The sequence below is a fragment of the Microcaecilia unicolor genome, chromosome 3, assembly GCF_901765095.1.
Source record: "Microcaecilia unicolor chromosome 3, aMicUni1.1, whole genome shotgun sequence".
NCBI classification, from domain to species: Eukaryota; Metazoa; Chordata; class Amphibia; order Gymnophiona; family Siphonopidae; genus Microcaecilia; species Microcaecilia unicolor.
Window position 1 is genome coordinate 234,484,393 of NC_044033.1, and position 17,371 is coordinate 234,501,763.

General features: G+C 42.0%; 1 long non-coding RNA gene across 1 annotated transcript; it reads right to left on the reverse strand.

Moving 5' to 3' along the window:
* Positions 1 to 1,751: 1,751 nt before the first annotated feature.
* LOC115466382 lies at positions 1,752 to 11,490 on the reverse strand. The gene is made up of 3 exons (XR_003941541.1): positions 11,477 to 11,490; positions 7,334 to 7,338; positions 1,752 to 1,833 (listed from the first exon to the last, which is right to left on the reverse strand). It is a non-coding gene; the product is annotated as an uncharacterized LOC115466382 (long non-coding RNA).
* Positions 11,491 to 17,371: the final 5,881 nt, after the last annotated feature.

Below are 17,371 nucleotides of genomic sequence, written 5' to 3' on the forward strand. Positions count from 1 at the left end.
CTGAGTCTGGTCTTAAGACCAACTCCGTAAGGGTTCACCTTAGTGCAATCAGTGCATACCATTACCAAGTGGAAGGTAAGCCGATCTCAGGACAGCCTTTAGTTGTTCGCTTCATGAGAGGTTTGCTTTTGTCAAAGCCCCCTGTCAAACCTCCTACAGTGTCATGGGATCTCAATGTCGTTCTCACCCAGCTGATGAAACCTCCTTTTGAGCCACTGAATTCCTGCCATCCGAAGTACTTGACCTGGAAGGTCATTTTCTTGGTGGCAGTTACTTCGGCTCGTAGAGTCAGTGAGCTTCAGGCCCTGGTAGCCCAGGCCCCTTACACCAAATTTCATCACAACAGAGTAGTCCTCCGCACTCACCCTAAGTTTCTGCCAAAGGTCGTGTCGGAGTTCCATCTGAACCAGTCAATTGTCTTGCCAACATTCTTTCCCCGTCCTCATTCCTGCCCTGCTGAACGTCAGCTGCACACATTGGACTGCAAGAGAGCATTGGCCTTCTACCTGGAGCGGACACAGCCCCACAGACAGTCCGCCCAATTGTTTGTTTCTTTTGATCCCAATAGGAGGGGAGTGGCTGTAGGGAAACGCACCATATCCAATTGGCTAGCAGATTGCATTTCCTTCACTTACGCCCAGGCGGGGCTGGCTCTTGAGGGTCATGTCACGGCTCATAATGTTAGAGCCATGGCTGCGTCGGTAGCCCACTTGAAGTCAGCCTCCATTGAAGAAATTTGCAAAGCTGCGACGTGGTCATCTGTCCACACATTCACATCTCATTACTGCCTGCAGCAGGATACCCGACGCGACAGTCGGTTCGGGCAGTCAGTTCTTCAGAACCTGTTTGGGCTTTAGGATCCAACTCCACCCCCCGAGGGCCCTGTTTGTTCTGTTCCAGGCTCTACTCTCAGTTAGTTGGTAAATTTTTTAGGTCAATCTCAGTTATGTCCTCGCCGTTGCGAGGCCCAATTGACCATGGTTGTTGTTTTGAGTGAGCCTGGGGGCTAGGGATACCCCATCAGTGAGAACAAGCAGCCTGCTTGTCCTCGGAGAAAGCGAATGCTACATACCTGTAGAAGGTATTCTCCGAGGACAGCAGGCTGATTGTTCTCACAAACCCGCCCGCCTCCCCTTTGGAGTTGTGTCTTCCCTTGAAGTGTATTGTCTTGCTACATACTGGACTGGCCGGCTCGAGCCGGTTTCGGGCGGGAAGACGGCCGCGCATGCGCGGTGCGCGCGGGCGCGCGAGGACTAGCAAAGGACTTTGCTAGTGAAGTTTCCGATTGGAGGGGCTGCCGTGGACGTCACCCATCAGTGAGAACAATCAGCCTGCTGTCCTCGGAGAATACCTTCTACAGGTATGTAGCATTCGCTTTTAATAAACAGTACTGTTCATATGTTTATCAGATGTCAAGCTTCTTTGGCTCACAACGGTTAAGTGCACGCTCCTGTTAACTGCATGTATTTTTTCGGTCCCAGACCCCTGCACTTAAGCGGATTGCACTGTTACAGCAGGATATAATAATTAAAGAAAATTAACAAATACAGTAACTGAAGCAGCTAAATAGGAGAATACGGATGGGAAAACAGGAGCAACAAAAGGGAAGCAGACATAAGGCAAAAAACGGGAAATCAGTCAAAACGGAAATTGGGGATTAAAAGTAATGAGATATTTGGGATAAGCTTTACTAAACAAATAAGTCTTTAGTAATATTTTAAATGTTGGGTGATCCAATGTCTCTTTCAGTAGTCTCGGCAAAGCATTCCAGGAGTGCGGGCTGATGAACGAAAAGGAAGAAGCGTAGATTGTCTTGTACTTTAGATTCCAATACTCTCTGCGTGCTTTGTCCACACATCCGAATCCCACTGAAACTTGATGCGCAGGGTCTCATGCTTGTGAAGTGGACAAAACACAGAACTCTCTCCCTCCTTTGATTTTGATGCACCTGTAACTCTGACTATGTGATCCTTGGTGTACTTCACTCTGTGGTGGGCCTCTACGCAAGTCTCACACAGCCACTCTGTGCACTCAGTACAGTAAGTTGTGGCCACAGCATTATCTTCACAGCTGAGGCACCTCTTGCTGGACAACAATATCCATATTAGATAGATGCATGGTAATTATTGTAATATGAAGTTTATAGGGGATCTTGATAGAGCTCTTCACTCACATAACCATTCTCAGCTAGCGCTCGAGTGCCCGCCCCCTTGGAGAACAATCTTTAATATTTAACTATTTATTGAACAAAAAATTGTCATGGTATAAATGAGCACCAAAATAACAGTGATACAAAAATACAAGTTAAACATAAAGCAGAAAACATTGCAACAGTACAATTCATACCTTTTATACTCCCACCCACACCATTTCCCTCACCCCCCAACCCAACACCTTATGAGCATTTGAAGTATATATGTCTGAAATGATTCACACATTGGATAAGTATAAAAACTGACAACCAGCAAATTGTAGACCCTAACGGTGAATAAAATCATCAGTAAACCCCCTTTTCTGCTATTTCCTCCCACCCAACCACATGACAAATCCCTGTTTATTAGTGTACATCATTTGCATTTGTCAAAATTAATTTATTTTGACAGATGATATGCCCACTTCTGGGTTCTCAGCCAATCAGAAGTGAAGACATGCTCAAGCCATGCCCACACACTGCCCTTGCCCTGCCCCACCCCACTACATTGCGTCACTTCCTATTTTCAATACTATTCGCTATCTTTTATGGGGTCACGTGATGGGAAGTGATGTCAAAAAACACCGTGAGATCAGATTTAGCTCTTTTTGCTAGCAGAGCTTTGAATTAAACTTAAAAAAAAAAAGATTGTTCTCCTGTGGAGCAACCTTGGTTGTATTCAATTTCTGGGGAGAAAAACCGTTACTTTGGTTAAAAGGATTGGGAATTTAAGTTTCCAGATCATTTATTAAAATAAAAAGCAGCAGTCCCAGCACAGACCCCTAGGGAAACCCACAATTTACCCTTCTTCATTAAATATATTGACCACTCAACCCTACTGTCTTGTTTTCTATATTTTAACTAGTTCTTAATTGACAGTAGGATACTGCCTCCTATCCTATGACTTTCAAATTTCCCCAGGAGTCATTCATGTGAAATGCCTTGTGAAAATCCAAAAACACAATATTAACTAGCTCACCTTTGTCCACGTGTTTATTCATCCCTTTAAAGAGCTTTTGGGTGTTTCCACCCCCCAGGACCACCTTTAACTAAAAGTAACTGCCATGATATAGGCAAACAAACAACAACCCAAAAACAGACAAACATAGAGGACAGCAAGACATATAGCCAGTGGAGAAAGCCCGCTGCAAGTCACACCCCTATGACTTCACCACAGGGGCATGCCACAATTGATGCTAACAAAGATGTTAGAGAAAAATCCTTGGGGAGGAACCAGACAATAGATATCACCACCGGGGCTTGAGTTTCTCAAAGGACAGACCATGGCAGTGCAGGGATTCGTGGCAGTGACAACAGCACATGGCAGTGTGGGGGCTTACGACATATTGACAGCAGCAGTGGCAGTCAAAACAGAACAATGCTTTGAGAAATTTTGAACATTAGTCTTTTACCTGGACCTCCCAGGGGTCTAGCCCAATGCCTGTCTAGCCCTCCCAGTCTCACTAGGTCCAGTATCCCTATCTTGTTTGGCATCTCGCCTTCTCAGACCCCCACTTGAGTTCGTTATTTTCTCCCTCTACTGCTGCCCGTGGTCCATATCTTCTCTCTCAACCTCCTCCCCTCCCTTTCCTTTAAAATCAGTCTCAGTCTCCAGCAGTAGCAGCAGTGATAACATACAGGGCTGGTCTTAGGCAGGGGTGACAGGAGCTTTTCCTTCCATCCGCCCTGTGTTTAAAAAGTCGTAGTGGCGGCTGCACCGGCAGCGAAAAAGCAGGCTCGCCTCTCCTTTAAGCCTTCCCCTTCTCTCTCAGCATGCACTGATGCAATTTCCAGTTTCCACGAAGGCAACACAGTGCATGCTGAGAGAGAAGGAGAAGGCTTAAAGGAGAGGCAAGCCTGCTTTTTTGCTGCCACTGCAGCCGCCACTACGACTTTTTAAACGCAGGGCGGCTGGAAGGAAAGGAGGGCTGTGGTGCAAAACTGAGGGCACAGGTGGGGCTAGGGCTGGGAACTGAAACTCGGAGGCTGAAAAGGGGGATAAGTTGGGGGCTGGGGCGAGTCACTGGACATGGAGGGGAGGGCACACAAGAATCGATGGACAGGGATGGGGTGGGAGGGGAGGGCAGGGGACAGAGGAGAATCAGGATGTGGATGAGAGGGGAGGACAGGGGGCAAGGAGAATCGCTGGACATGGATGGGTGGGGAGGGTAGGGGAGAGAGGAGAGTTGCTGGACATGGATGGATGGAGGGGAGGGCAGGAGAAATGCTTGACATGGATGGAGGTGAGGGAAGACAGGAAGGAGATGCACATGGATGGAGGGGATGGGAGAGAAGCAATGCTGGACATGGATGGGAGGGCAGGGGACAGCGGAAAATCACTGAATGTGGATGAGAGGGGAGGACAGGGGGACAAAGGAGAATCGCTGGACATAGATGGGAGGGGAGGGCAGAGGAGAATTGCTGGACATGGATGGGTGGGGAGAGAGGCTATGGATGGATGGATGGAGGAGAGGGCAGGAGAAATGCTGGACTTTGATGAAGTTGAGGGAAGACAGGAAGGAGATGCATATGGATAGAGGGGAGGGAAGAAAGAGGAAAGAAATGCATACTGACGGAATGGGAAAAGAGGAGAAAAACTGCACGTGGCTGGAGAAAATAGGCAAAAGCTGGATCCACTCTATACGTCCTCCAGTCAAGTCCACGGAGGACTCAGCTTTTACCTATGGATGTAGGGCAAGAAATGAAGAAGAAAGGAGGAAAGTAAAAAAAAATAAATGGAAAGGAAGCCCTGAAAGTGGAGTTAAATGAGCAGATAGCAGCAGAACCAGAGACTGGGACCAACATGATCAGAAAAACAAAGTCACAAGACAACAAAGGTAGAAAAATATCGTTTTATTTTCATTTTAGTGTTTGGAATATGTCCAATTTGAGAATTTACATCTGCTTTCTTATTTTGCAATGTATAGCAATGTTCTGTTTTTCTGGTATTGTGCAGGGTGTGGCTAAATGTGCCAACATTGTCTAGTTCAGCACACTATTAGTAGCCAAGTTCATACAAAGTTAATGATGTTCAGTGGAAAATAAATCTGTTGGCACAGGCTGCTTGCTATCTGAATATTCAATCACTGTTTCATTATTGCTACCAAGTATTACATATTAAGGGGGATTCGTTTTAATTCATTTTTCTAGTCCTTACGTGCACATGGTTTTGCTTTTTAAACCCAAATTTTTGTATACAAGTTTTGCTTGATTTGCTTTATTTGAAATAAAAGAAAATGTTTAAAAACATACCTTGTCAACAAGGGGCTGGGTGGGGGGCGGGACTGGGGGACTGGAAACCTTTTCTCAGATGGCCCCCGCCCATGCGTACACAGGAAGTTGGGTCACAGCAAAAGCTCCAGGCTCAGGTCACAGGTGGGCACCGGTGTTTCACTGCTGCTAGTGGTGAACAAGAGCAAGCGAGCTTAAAATAAACAAGGAGAAAAATACCTACTTTAAAAGACAAAATGCCTTCCTTCTGCTTTTCAGCTATTTTCAGATGCCCTCCAATTCCTTCTCCATGATCTCTTCCAACTCTGCTTTCTCCTCATGTTTCCCTTTCAATTCCACTGCCTCCAATTTCATCAACTCCTCCTCTTTTATGTCTTCTAATAACTCCATGTCTCTTGTCATACTTCTCAACTCCTACTTCAAACATTCACCCAACTGGAGGGTGCAGCTGTTATTTATATCCCTCTCCCAGTCAGCTTACAATACTACCTGCATCACAATCATTGCAGCAGCCCAGGCCTTTGCCTTTCCTGTATAGCAGGTGTGGGCAACCTTGGTCCTCGAGGGGCGCAACCCAGTCACGTTTACAAGATTTCCCCAAAGAATATGCATGAGATCTATTTGCATGTACCAGGACTGAGCTTGCCCACCCCTGCCCTATAAGGAACCACTCTAAGTAGCCCAGCAATTCCCTAATTTCAGCTCTATGTGAGCTCCCTACTGAGGCAGCACTAAGCCAAATGATTCAGGGAGCATATGTCTGTTGAAGATGCAAACAAAGACATTTATAAAATTGGGCTGAGATTAAAGTGTAGAAACACGCTGCTAGTAATGGTCCTGAGCAAAGCAAGCAAAAAAACAGCACAAAGGGCCTTTAAAAACAAAAGGGAACACAGTTTTTTCATATAAAAAACTTTTAATGGTGAACTTTGCTTGAAGAAAGACCCGACACGGGCCGTGTTTCGGTGCCGCCGCACCTGCTTGTGCATCAGGTGGCTCACAGCTGCAACAGCTGACTTTAAGCGTTTCACCAGACCCGCCAAGATCTTACTTTTATTCTTTACTGCATCATCCAGGAACGTACTTGAGATCCTTGTGTGATTGCAGCTGACAGTCCCGACAGGTCAGCGTGTCACATGTGTCACAGAACAGCAGCAGGGTCTCGTGCTTGTGAAGTGGACAAAACACAAATCTTCTTTGTAGTTCACATTTCTTCACATCTTTTCTGCTCTGTAGTTCCCATTTGTTCTTCACATTTTTCTTCTCTCTAGTTCTTTCTTCTTCACATCTTCTCTTCTCTGTAGTTCACATTTGTTCCTCTCTGTGGTTCAAAGAAAGAGAAAATGGTTATAAGTATTGCCCAATCCAATTTTAAGATCCCTCCAAATAGAATAAATAGCAGTTATGTAGCTTTTGCTTCTTTTAGGTAGAGACACCCCAGCAGCTTGGCTAACATAAATTTCTTGCAAGACCTTGCTTTAATGATTGATATTCTTAAGGAATTTTCATTACTTTCAACTTCATTGCAGTCAAGATCAACTAACATCCAAAAAGCACACAAATTGATCAAATGTACCATAAGAGCTTTAGAAAATGTAAGGATTGGCGCTGGAAAGCATGAATCTCAAATTGAGGATTTGATTAAGTCAGAAAAGTTTAAAGATATTCCATTTACGTGGTATTGGGGGTCTGACGATTCTATAAGGTATTTTCATTGTACTTCGTTCGTGGTTCTGGTTGGCTCACTTGGAATACGATGTTTAGAGCCGTGTATAGCATATTATGTTTTATGTTTATTCTGCTCAATAAAGACTTCTAAAAGTAAAAAAAAAAAAAGATATTCCATTTACTAAAAGTAGTAAATTCATTGCTCTTCCAAGGAATGTGTTATTAGAAAATGTAATTCAACACATGAACTTACGTCTTTTACCAGACAGAAACAATGATGAAAGCGTTGTTAATATTGACTGTTTTGATGTGCTAGAACCATCTACTTGGCCTTATGAAGAATTAACTTCACCATGGATAGCTGGTGAAGAGAAATTGTGTCATTTAAATGAAATTTTAAAGTATGACATTGACTTGAATGATTTTCGAGATTTTGTAGACAGTAATCTAGAATCAAAAGATGTTCCAGTTCCTTCAACTATCCAGGAAGCTAGAAAAATAGCTAGCACTATTGCAGTCAGTAGTGCTGAAGCTGAAAGAGGTTTCAGTTTAATGGTGAGAAATAGTCTGACAGTAAATCATATCTCACATTTAATGTCATTAAATTTATTGGGAAAAGAGTTAGCAGATTGGGATGCAACTCCATTTGTTAAATCTTGGATGAATAGCAAACATAGATTGGCTACAGATACAAGAGTGCGGCAAAAATCAACCAAAGCATTGTGTGAAAATCAATTGGCCATTTGGAATTTACAATAAAGAATATTGTATTTTTTTGATATTGTTTGTAAATTGGTTGCTACAGAGGTCCTTTGTACCAATAATGTATAATAAAATTACATGTTGTTAATACTTTACCAGCTAACTCTCTTCTTGGGAATAGCCAGCTCTGCAATTTGTGTGTGTGTGGGAGGGGAGGCGCCGCGCAGAGGTGGATGGGGGGCGCAGAGGTGGATGGGGGAGAGAGCCTGTTGTTAAAAATTTACCAGCACACCACTGGCTGCGAACAATGCAAACCCGTGGCTGTTATAAAAAATAGTTGATCTGCTGACACCCTTTAAATTGACGGTGTTAATGGAGGGGAGTATAAGTTGATTTCCATGACGATGGAAAGATAGCTGCACCCCCTTGCAGAATTTTGGTTGAAGGTCCAGGGTTGGCTGAGAGACCCCTGGATAAGGCCACGGGAAATCAGCTTCCGGACTTGATCGCAGGAGTACCGGATAGCCGTTCAGTTCTGATCGCACTACTGCAGTGGTTGCACGATAGCTGGTAAGTACTGACTTTTTATTGGTTGAACTGTACTACCTTGTTTAGAATGGCCAAACCCCTAGATACTGTGCTAAGATTTTTCCCCGGAGAGAAAAAAAGAACTGACAGCAATTTGTCAAAAATGGCATAAGAGGTGGAATAAGGGTCCAGATTAAGGGAATAGTGGATCTGTCACCAATGAAGCCCAGTCCGCTCTGGGACGCACCCCCTGTACTCACATCTTTCGATGTGTCACTCCCTGTCACTCACCCTGTTAATTCCCTACCCCCTACGCTCACACCTTTTGATGATCCACTCCCGGGTACCCACCCAGTTAATTCCACGCAGGCGCAAGCGGATTCGTCCCTTGCCGTGGAAAGACTTGAACAGGCTGAAAAAGATACCCTTTGTGCTTTACGGCAAGCAGAAGTTGCCGCCGTTGGTGCTTTTCAAAATACTGACCAGGCACTTTCATGCCTGCAACAGAACTTCAGTGACTGCATAGCCAAGCTTAAATGCTTCCTATCACTACCATTGAAGGCCACGGCCCCACCCAAACCCCCACCTGAGTACAGTGCACCTGACCCTGCAGACACTAATTGGTGGACGGATTAGGTACAGTCCACCGCTCTTTGAATTTATCTGATTATAATATTTGTTCTTTTTCTTGCCCCGAGCTAAAGGTTATTCCCTTCTCTTTACACTTAGTGCATGATTACAAAGGAACCACATTTTTGCTAAGGATTTTACTACTTTGTTTTGAGAATGTTAAATTTTTCCATGTACCTGTGTGAGGTAATGATATAGCTAGACCAATGGCAGAAAGTAAAGTTATACTCTTTTGCGTTTTTGGAACTTAACTATATGCACATCTGGATTCTGATCAGCTGCAGAGATACAGAGTCTAGATGGAGCGTTTAAACAATATTTTTTCTGCCTTTGGGATAGTTATTCCATAGTTATTTGTGCACATAAAAAGTACTTCTAACATTAGCACAATATTTTAGTAATTTATTATATGTAATTGTATATAATATGCTTATTCAAAGGTCATACATATAAAAATTTCCTACAGATGCCGTGAACCTTTTATGTTTGCAGACAGTGTCCTATTTATATATATATATATATATATATATATATATATATATATATATATATATATATATATATATGTCTTCTGTTAACTATGGTCAGATTAAGGACGAACTGTCGGCTGACTATGTCTTGTGCTGGCATTCTATTGTCTAACGTTGTCATTGTATTTTGCTAAGGCTTACAGTGTGTATTTGTGCTCTGTGAGTTTGAATATGGAGCTACTAAATTTCATGATTTGGGGAATGTATTTGTGTTTGTATTTCTTATAGAAACTGTATTACGGGGAAATTATTTAAGTTACAGTGAAGAAAGTTCTCTCAATAACTAAAGTGTTTGTCTGTTATGTAATTTTGTTCACACTGAAAAAAAAAAAGTGGAAGTACTTGATGTTTCGCAGCATTAAAAAAAAAAAAGAAGAGTTTATATTCTATGTTATGTATATGGCTAGACCCGTTCAGGAAGTTTGAAACTTTTTCTCTTAACTGTAACGGAGAAAGCTTCCTTGTCCTGGACAGACAAGAAAGCAGTTTCATTATCAATTTCCTGTTTCTTGCTTCCTGAAATAGATAGCCTGGGCTCCTTTGCTATAGATGGGCATAACTCCCCTGCTTTATGTTCAGGGACTGTAAATCCATTTCTGTTTCACTCAGGAGCATAGCCAGACTTCGGCGGGAGGGGGGGCCAGAGCCCAAGGTGAGGAGGCACATCTCCCTGCCGCCATTTTTGACCCCCCCCTCCCGCCGCCGCCATCTTTGACCCCTCCCCCGGCGTCGCCAACCCTCCCTCGTCACTGTCGAGTACCTGTGCTGATGTGGATCCCCAATCCCCACCAGCCGAAGTTCTGTGTCTTCACTGAAGACTCCAGCCCGTCTCTGGGTCGGCGCGTTGCTGCAGACTGCTGTAGCAGCTGATCTGATTCTGCAAGCGGGAAGCCGATTCTCTTTGCGTGGTATGAATCATCCTGACGTCCTGCACGTTCCTACGTGCAGGACGTCAGAATGATTCATACCATACAAAGAGAATCGGCTTCCTGCTTGCAGAATCAGATCAGCTGCTGCAGGCTGCAGCAACGCGCTGGCCCAGAGACGGGCTGAAGACACAGAACTTCGGCTGGCGGGGATTGGGGACCCCCGCCAGCACAGGTACTCAATGGCGATGGGGGAGGGTTGGCGACGCCGGGGAATGGGCCCAGGGCCAAATCTGAGGGGGCCCAGGCCCCACGTAGCTACGCCACTGGTTTCACTACACTTGACTCTTATCGGTATAACAGACTCGGAATCCTGAACTCAATTACTAAGACTATTTCTTTGCAATTTATATCCTGCGGTGCACCTCCACTAAGACAGTGCCCTTGCACTTTATATTTAAAATTACACTAATATTTTTGATTTCTAGCTTGCATGGGGCAGATCATTTTGAAGAGCCACTTTTGTTGTCGTATACATTGTCATGTACATATACTGATAAGATTTGTACTTATATCCTTTGGTTTTAGTGCAGTATTATAGGGAAATTCTTTACTAATGTTGTTGTTAAATTTCAACTTTTCTGATGCAGTCTCTCACCACAGGATTTCCTAAAATCCTGCTGACTTCTGGCAATAGCAGCACTTAATATGTTCGGTTCATCATGTACCTCGAATGAAAATGTTTTATACTGCCCCTGAACAAAGATTTTTTCATGGTTATTATTAACAGCTGCCATGTTAAACTATTTCTTTTAGTATAAATGTTGAGTAGAGAGGTGTGGTAGCCGTGTTTGTCCACTTTTAAAGGTAATCAATAGAAATAAAACATGAAAAAGAAAATAAGATGATACCTTTTTTATTGGACATAACTTAGTACATTTCTTGATTAGCTTGATTAGGTTGCCTTCGAAAGCTAATCAAGAAATGTACTAAGTTATGTCCAGTAAAAAAGGTATCACCTTATTTTCTTTTTCATGTTTTATTTTGTTTTATTTCTATTGATTAAGTATAAATGTTGAAACTGTGCTCCACCTACTGGTGCCCTAACCTTCTTTATTTATTTATTGCACTTGTAACCCACATTTTCCCACCTATTTGCAGGCTCAATGTGGCTTACAGAGTTTTGTTATGACATTGTCATTCCAGGATATCAGATACAATTAGTAATGAACAGAGATTAAGTATGGGAAGAAAAAGGAAAGTGATAGGCGGGTAAGTATAGAAGGTGGACTTTCATAGCTGGGTGGGTTGGCGAGGTAGTTTAGTAAGGCTATGGGTTCTCTTTGTAGGCCTTGTTGAAGAGATATGTCTTCAGAGATTTGCGAAAGTTAGTTGTTTCGTCAATAGTTTTCAGGGCTGTAGGTAGTACGTTCCACAACTGCGTGCTTATGTAAGAGAAGGTGGTGGCATGCATCAGTTTGTATTTTAGTCCTTTACAGCTGGGGAAGTGCAGATTGAGAAATTTGCGGGATGATCTTATGGCGTTTCTGGGAGGTAGGTCCACAAGGTTTAGCATGTAGATTGGGGCGTCTGCGTGAATGATTTTGTGCACAATCGTGCAGATCTTGAATTCAATGCGTTCCTTAAGTGGGAGCCAGTGAGGTTTCTCTCTTAAGGGTTTTGCACTTTCATATTTAGTTTTTCCAAATATGAGTCTTGCAGCAGTATTCTGGGCTGTTTGGAGTTTTTTTATAGTCTGTTCTTTGCAGCCAGCGTACAATGAATTGCAGTAGTCCAGATGACTTATTCCCATTGATTGAACCAAGGTATGGAAGATGTATCTCGGGAAGAAAGGTTTTACTCTTTTGAGTTTCCACATGGAGTGGAACATCTTTTTCGTCGTGTTCTTCACGTGGGTATCTAGCGTGAGGTTTCGATCAATGGTCACTCCAAGAATTTTCAAGTTTTGTGAGACAGGAAGGGAGCAGTATGGTGTGGATATGGTGGGGAAGTTGTTTGTGTTACGTTGTGAGGTGAGTACAAGACATTGTGTTTTTTCTGCGTTAAGTTTTAGCTGAAATGCATCCGCCCAGGAGTGCATGATTTGGAGGCTTTGGTTGATCTCGTTGGTGATTTCATTTAAGTCATGTTTGAACGGGATGTAAATCGTGACATCGTCTGCATATATGTAGGGGTTGAGTTTTTGAAGTTTGGCTAAAGGTATCATCATTAGGTTAAATAGGGTTGGTGAGAGGGGGGATCTTTGGGGGACTCCACATTCAGGTATCCATGGGGGTGATCTGTCCTCATTCGTTATTACTTGGTATGATCTTGTGGTCAGGAATCCTTTGAACCATTTGAGAACTGTGCCTCCTATTCTGAAGTATTCTAATATGTGTAATAGTATTCCATGATTAACCATGTCAAAGGCACTGGACATGTCAAATTGTAGGAGGAGTATGTTATTGCCAGTTGCAATTGCTTGTTTGAATGAGTTCATTGCGGACACTAGAACAGTTTCTGTGCTGTGATTTGACCGAAATCCTGACTGAGACTCGTGCAGAATTGAGTGTTTATTTAGGTATTCAGTGAGTTGTTTCGTCACTATGCCCTCCATGAGCTTGGTTATGAGCAGGATAGATGCTACTGGACGATAGTTGGTTAGATCCATTGTGCTTTTCTTAGCATCTTTTGGTAGTGGAGTAAGATGTTTCCTTTATTCGTGGGAAAGAGACCATTTTGAAGTCTGTGGTTTATGTGATTCGTGAGGTCTGTTTTAAATTGTTTGTGTGCAGATCTTATTAGGCTGGTAGGACAAATGTCTAATTTGCATTGCGATTTGGCGTATTTTCCGAGCCATTGTGAGATTTCATCTGACGAGAGCATGTCAAAGTTTGGTCCATGATCGGTCTGCTGGGTATTCCCCAGGATTTGGGTCTAAACATTCAAGGATGTTTGTGTACTCAATTATGTTGGTAGGTATCGTGAGTCGGAGCTTTATGATTTTTTCATTGAAGTAGTTCGCAAGATTGGTTGCGGATGGGGTGTCTGTGTTATTAGAGGTAACTGGTGTAGTATTTAGGAGTTTGTTTACGAGTGAGAAGAGTTTGTGTGTGTCCTTGTAGTTTGGTCCTATTTTGGTTTTATAATACGTCCTTTTAGTTTGTCTGATAGTGTAGTTGTATTTTCTTTGTAGTTGTTTCTAGTCTTTGAGTGTGTGTTCATCTTTTTTCTTGCTCCATGCTCTTTCTAATATTCTGACCTGTTTTTAGTTCTTTCAATTCTTCATTAAATCAAGGTATTGAGTTTTTTCTGTTATTCTAGCTATGCATTATTAGTTTTCTTACCATAAATATGGAACTTTATTTCCATAATTTCCACTGTTTATTTTTGTTATACTGGTGTAATTTTTATTTTTCCCTAATTTGTTTTTCCATCAAAGAAATGTGCCTATCTACTGCATTAAAGAAGCTTGTTTGTAATCATAAATATTTACAAATCATGTCTTGAAATTTAAGGAATACTACAATTGTGCAGCCCCTATAAGCTTTCTACAATTCAATTTTGAAACTTTTGTCTACACAGTTCTAGCTACGTTTTAAATAGTGAGAAAATCTGGTGGTAATGAGATAAGACAATCTGCCATTCTTAAGCTAAATCTATGTAAGAATATTTGTTATGACTATTGATTTTTAGTCTATCCTACATATACTTCCTGCAGTATTTTTGGTACCACCCCTCATCACACTTGTATTAACATCTCATATATTCTTCCTCAAATTTGTCGTCCCCCCCCCCCCCCCCCCCCCCCCCCGTTTTAGATTTCCTGAATTTGAACTCATTGTAAACAGTTAGCATGTTACCCTTTTCTCTCTCTTTCTATGTCTTCTCAATTTTGTTTTATATAAACATGGGACAGACGTACCTCCCTGATTACTTGGTGCACTATTTTTAACAATCATGCAAGTAATTAATTACTTTTCTCAGGACAAGTTTATAACTTTCCTTAATGTCTAATGTTAGTAACTGGATATTGATGTGATATTATTTTTCTACTTAGCTTTTCCATAATTGAAAGGTGCCTCACTAATGGTTTTATCAATAGCTTAACTCTTGTTACCATACATAAAATAGGAGACCAGCATTGTGCTAATGATATTTTGTTAAGAAATTGGGCACATATTAATTGAATTGTTCTTTGCCCTGCTCTGTTTACTTATTTTATGCTTTTGAGTCATGTTACAGATTCTTATTTACTCCACGTTGACGCCTTCCAGATGCTGCATGCCATTTCATATGTGAAACCCTGACTGTATACACTATAGAGCAACTTTGTGCCAACTGCGTGTTCCCGAAACCAGAAAAGAGAAGATGCTGAGAACGCACGCTGACCACTGTTAATTCATCTGTTACATGGACATTTATACATAGATATTATGGACTTTATTTTTCTGAATGTTTATATATATAGCTTTCTACTTTTACCGATCTCTTATCTTTCTACTAGGTTCCTTAATATTTCTTTACTGTTTGTATCTTGTGCTCTCCCATCCCATTGTACTGAGACTATTTACAATCTTTTGTAACATCTCTATCTTACATTTCCCAGGAAATTGCCAGACAGAAGGGGGGATAGTTTGGATTGTTCAGAAAATCTCAAGGCCTTGAAAATAACAGACCTGTCCACAGAAAATACTACACCCATAAGACCTGAAAGAATCATGTTTACGTTGATCCATTCAAAGCTGAAGCTCTGTCAGCTACAGCAGCCAAGCTACAAGACCACAGTTCCTGGGTACACCTCAAGGGCAGAACCTGGAATTACTGACTCTTGATTTTACCATTACTATTTTAGGACTCCTAATTGGGAGCATTTTCATATGCACTGTTGATATTATCTTCACCAAAGATACATTACTAGTATTGTATTGCTTTCTGTTTATCTTTAAAATGATTTTGTTACTGATAGTTGGATAGCAGAGCCAGTAGTGGGAGGCGGGGCTGGAGGTTGGGAGGCGGAGATAGTGCGGGGCAGACTTATACGGTCTGTGCCAGAGCCAGTGGTGGGAGGCGGAACTGGAGGTTGGGAGGCAGGGATAGTGCTGGGCAGACTTATACGGTCTGTGCCAGAGCCGGTGGTTGGGAGGCGGGGCTGGTGGTTGGGAGGCGGAGATAGTGCTGGGCAGACTTATACGGTCTGTGCCCTGAAGAACATAGGTACAAATCAAAGTAGGGTATACACAAAAAGTAGCACACATGAGTTGTCTTGTTGGGCAGACTGGATGGATCGTGCATGTCTTTTTCTGCCGTCATCTACTATGTTACTATGTCACAACCGTACTAGCCTTAATACTGTTATTGCTTTTCATATTATATTGCAACAAGATTCTGCTGTTGATAAGGTTTTTAATTGGGGTACTTGACTAGAAACTGACAGATACCATATGTCCCATCAATTCTCCCTGGTTTACCACAATTATTTCTCCATGACATACCACAGTAGACCCCCCTTGATTATCAGAAGTCACACCAGTTGCCCACAGAGAAATGGATCGTACCTATGTTAAAATCAAAATTCTAAAACCTTTTGCCATAGAGACAGGCTACAGTGACCTAAATCTATGGTTAGATTGGGTACTATATACTAACAAAAGTTTATGTATTTGTTTCTACCTGCCCAGAACCATTAGTCGTTCCTTTTCCTTTAAATTTTCTTAATGATTATAATGGAGCTGTATGTATGTTAAAATTGCTCCATGGTACTAAAACTAATGATCAATCTTGTCTGTCTCTCAGTTTTTTTGTTTCCTGAAATACCCAAAGGCAGTGAGAAGGTACCCACAAGATTTAAGCCACCTGCACCAGGAACTAAATTCGAAACCCACATCCGCAGAAAAAGGGTTACTAACCCCTATTGTGTGGGAGATCTATCATCATGCAATACCACCATCACATCTAGTGGTAATCTGGATTTTTCTGATTTCACACGCTCTCGAGCAGACGTGTGGTGGTATTGCGGTAACAGAACACTTTATACAACCTTACCCCGTAAATGGCAAGGACAATGTGCCCTAGTTCAATTGATAATTCCCATTGCCATTGCGCTACAACGTGGTGACAAACCTATCCTGAGCCAACCTATTCCTAGCCGAAACAAACCCAGGCGAAAGAGGGAAGAGATTCCTGGTTCATTCGATGAAGCAGTTTACCTGGACTCTATAGGTGTGCCAAGTGGTGGGTGACTATTAATGAAAATGTTGACTGGATTACTTATATTTATTATAACCGCAATGCTGAAGCTGGACTCTATGACATAGACCGTAACATTAGTGATGAATATGAAAACATGAATGCTGTTGTGTAAGACTGCTGTTAGGATAATATGTAATCCAGTACTTCAATACCTTGTCAAAATATATAACTGCTAGTAGTAAGAAATAAGGCCTACAGGACAAGCTTTTTGTCATCCATGAATAGTTACATACCAATACATAATTTCTTTTATTATACGACATATTACTTAGGTTACGTTTATTATATGACGTGTATTTTAGGTTTATTATAAGACATATTAGTTTTAGGTTCAGTTTGTTATAAGACATATTAATTTTATGCTTATTACAGGATATATCATGCTTAGGTTTATCATGTTTTATTGGTTTTAAACTTTTATTACTTGGATTGTAGCTTATGCCTTATCTTCTTCTTGCTAATCCGGTCCTTTTCCTCAGCAACCACGGGGAATATTGGGAATTACAATTAATATAAGTTCCAAGGAGGGAGGTACGGTTTCCAATTATCCGTTAGATACACATTCTGACTATATTGTTCTGTGTGCCCTTGGCCTACTTGTACATCTTAGTGCTCTGGAGGTTATGTGGCCAGGACGGGTAAAATGAGTACCTATTTTCCACTCGCAACCTAAGACAGCCTATGACCGGGGTACTAACATATTGCACCTGAAGACAGGTCACAGTTCCAGCCACAGGACTGGACTGTTATATACATTGGGACATTTCCCTATG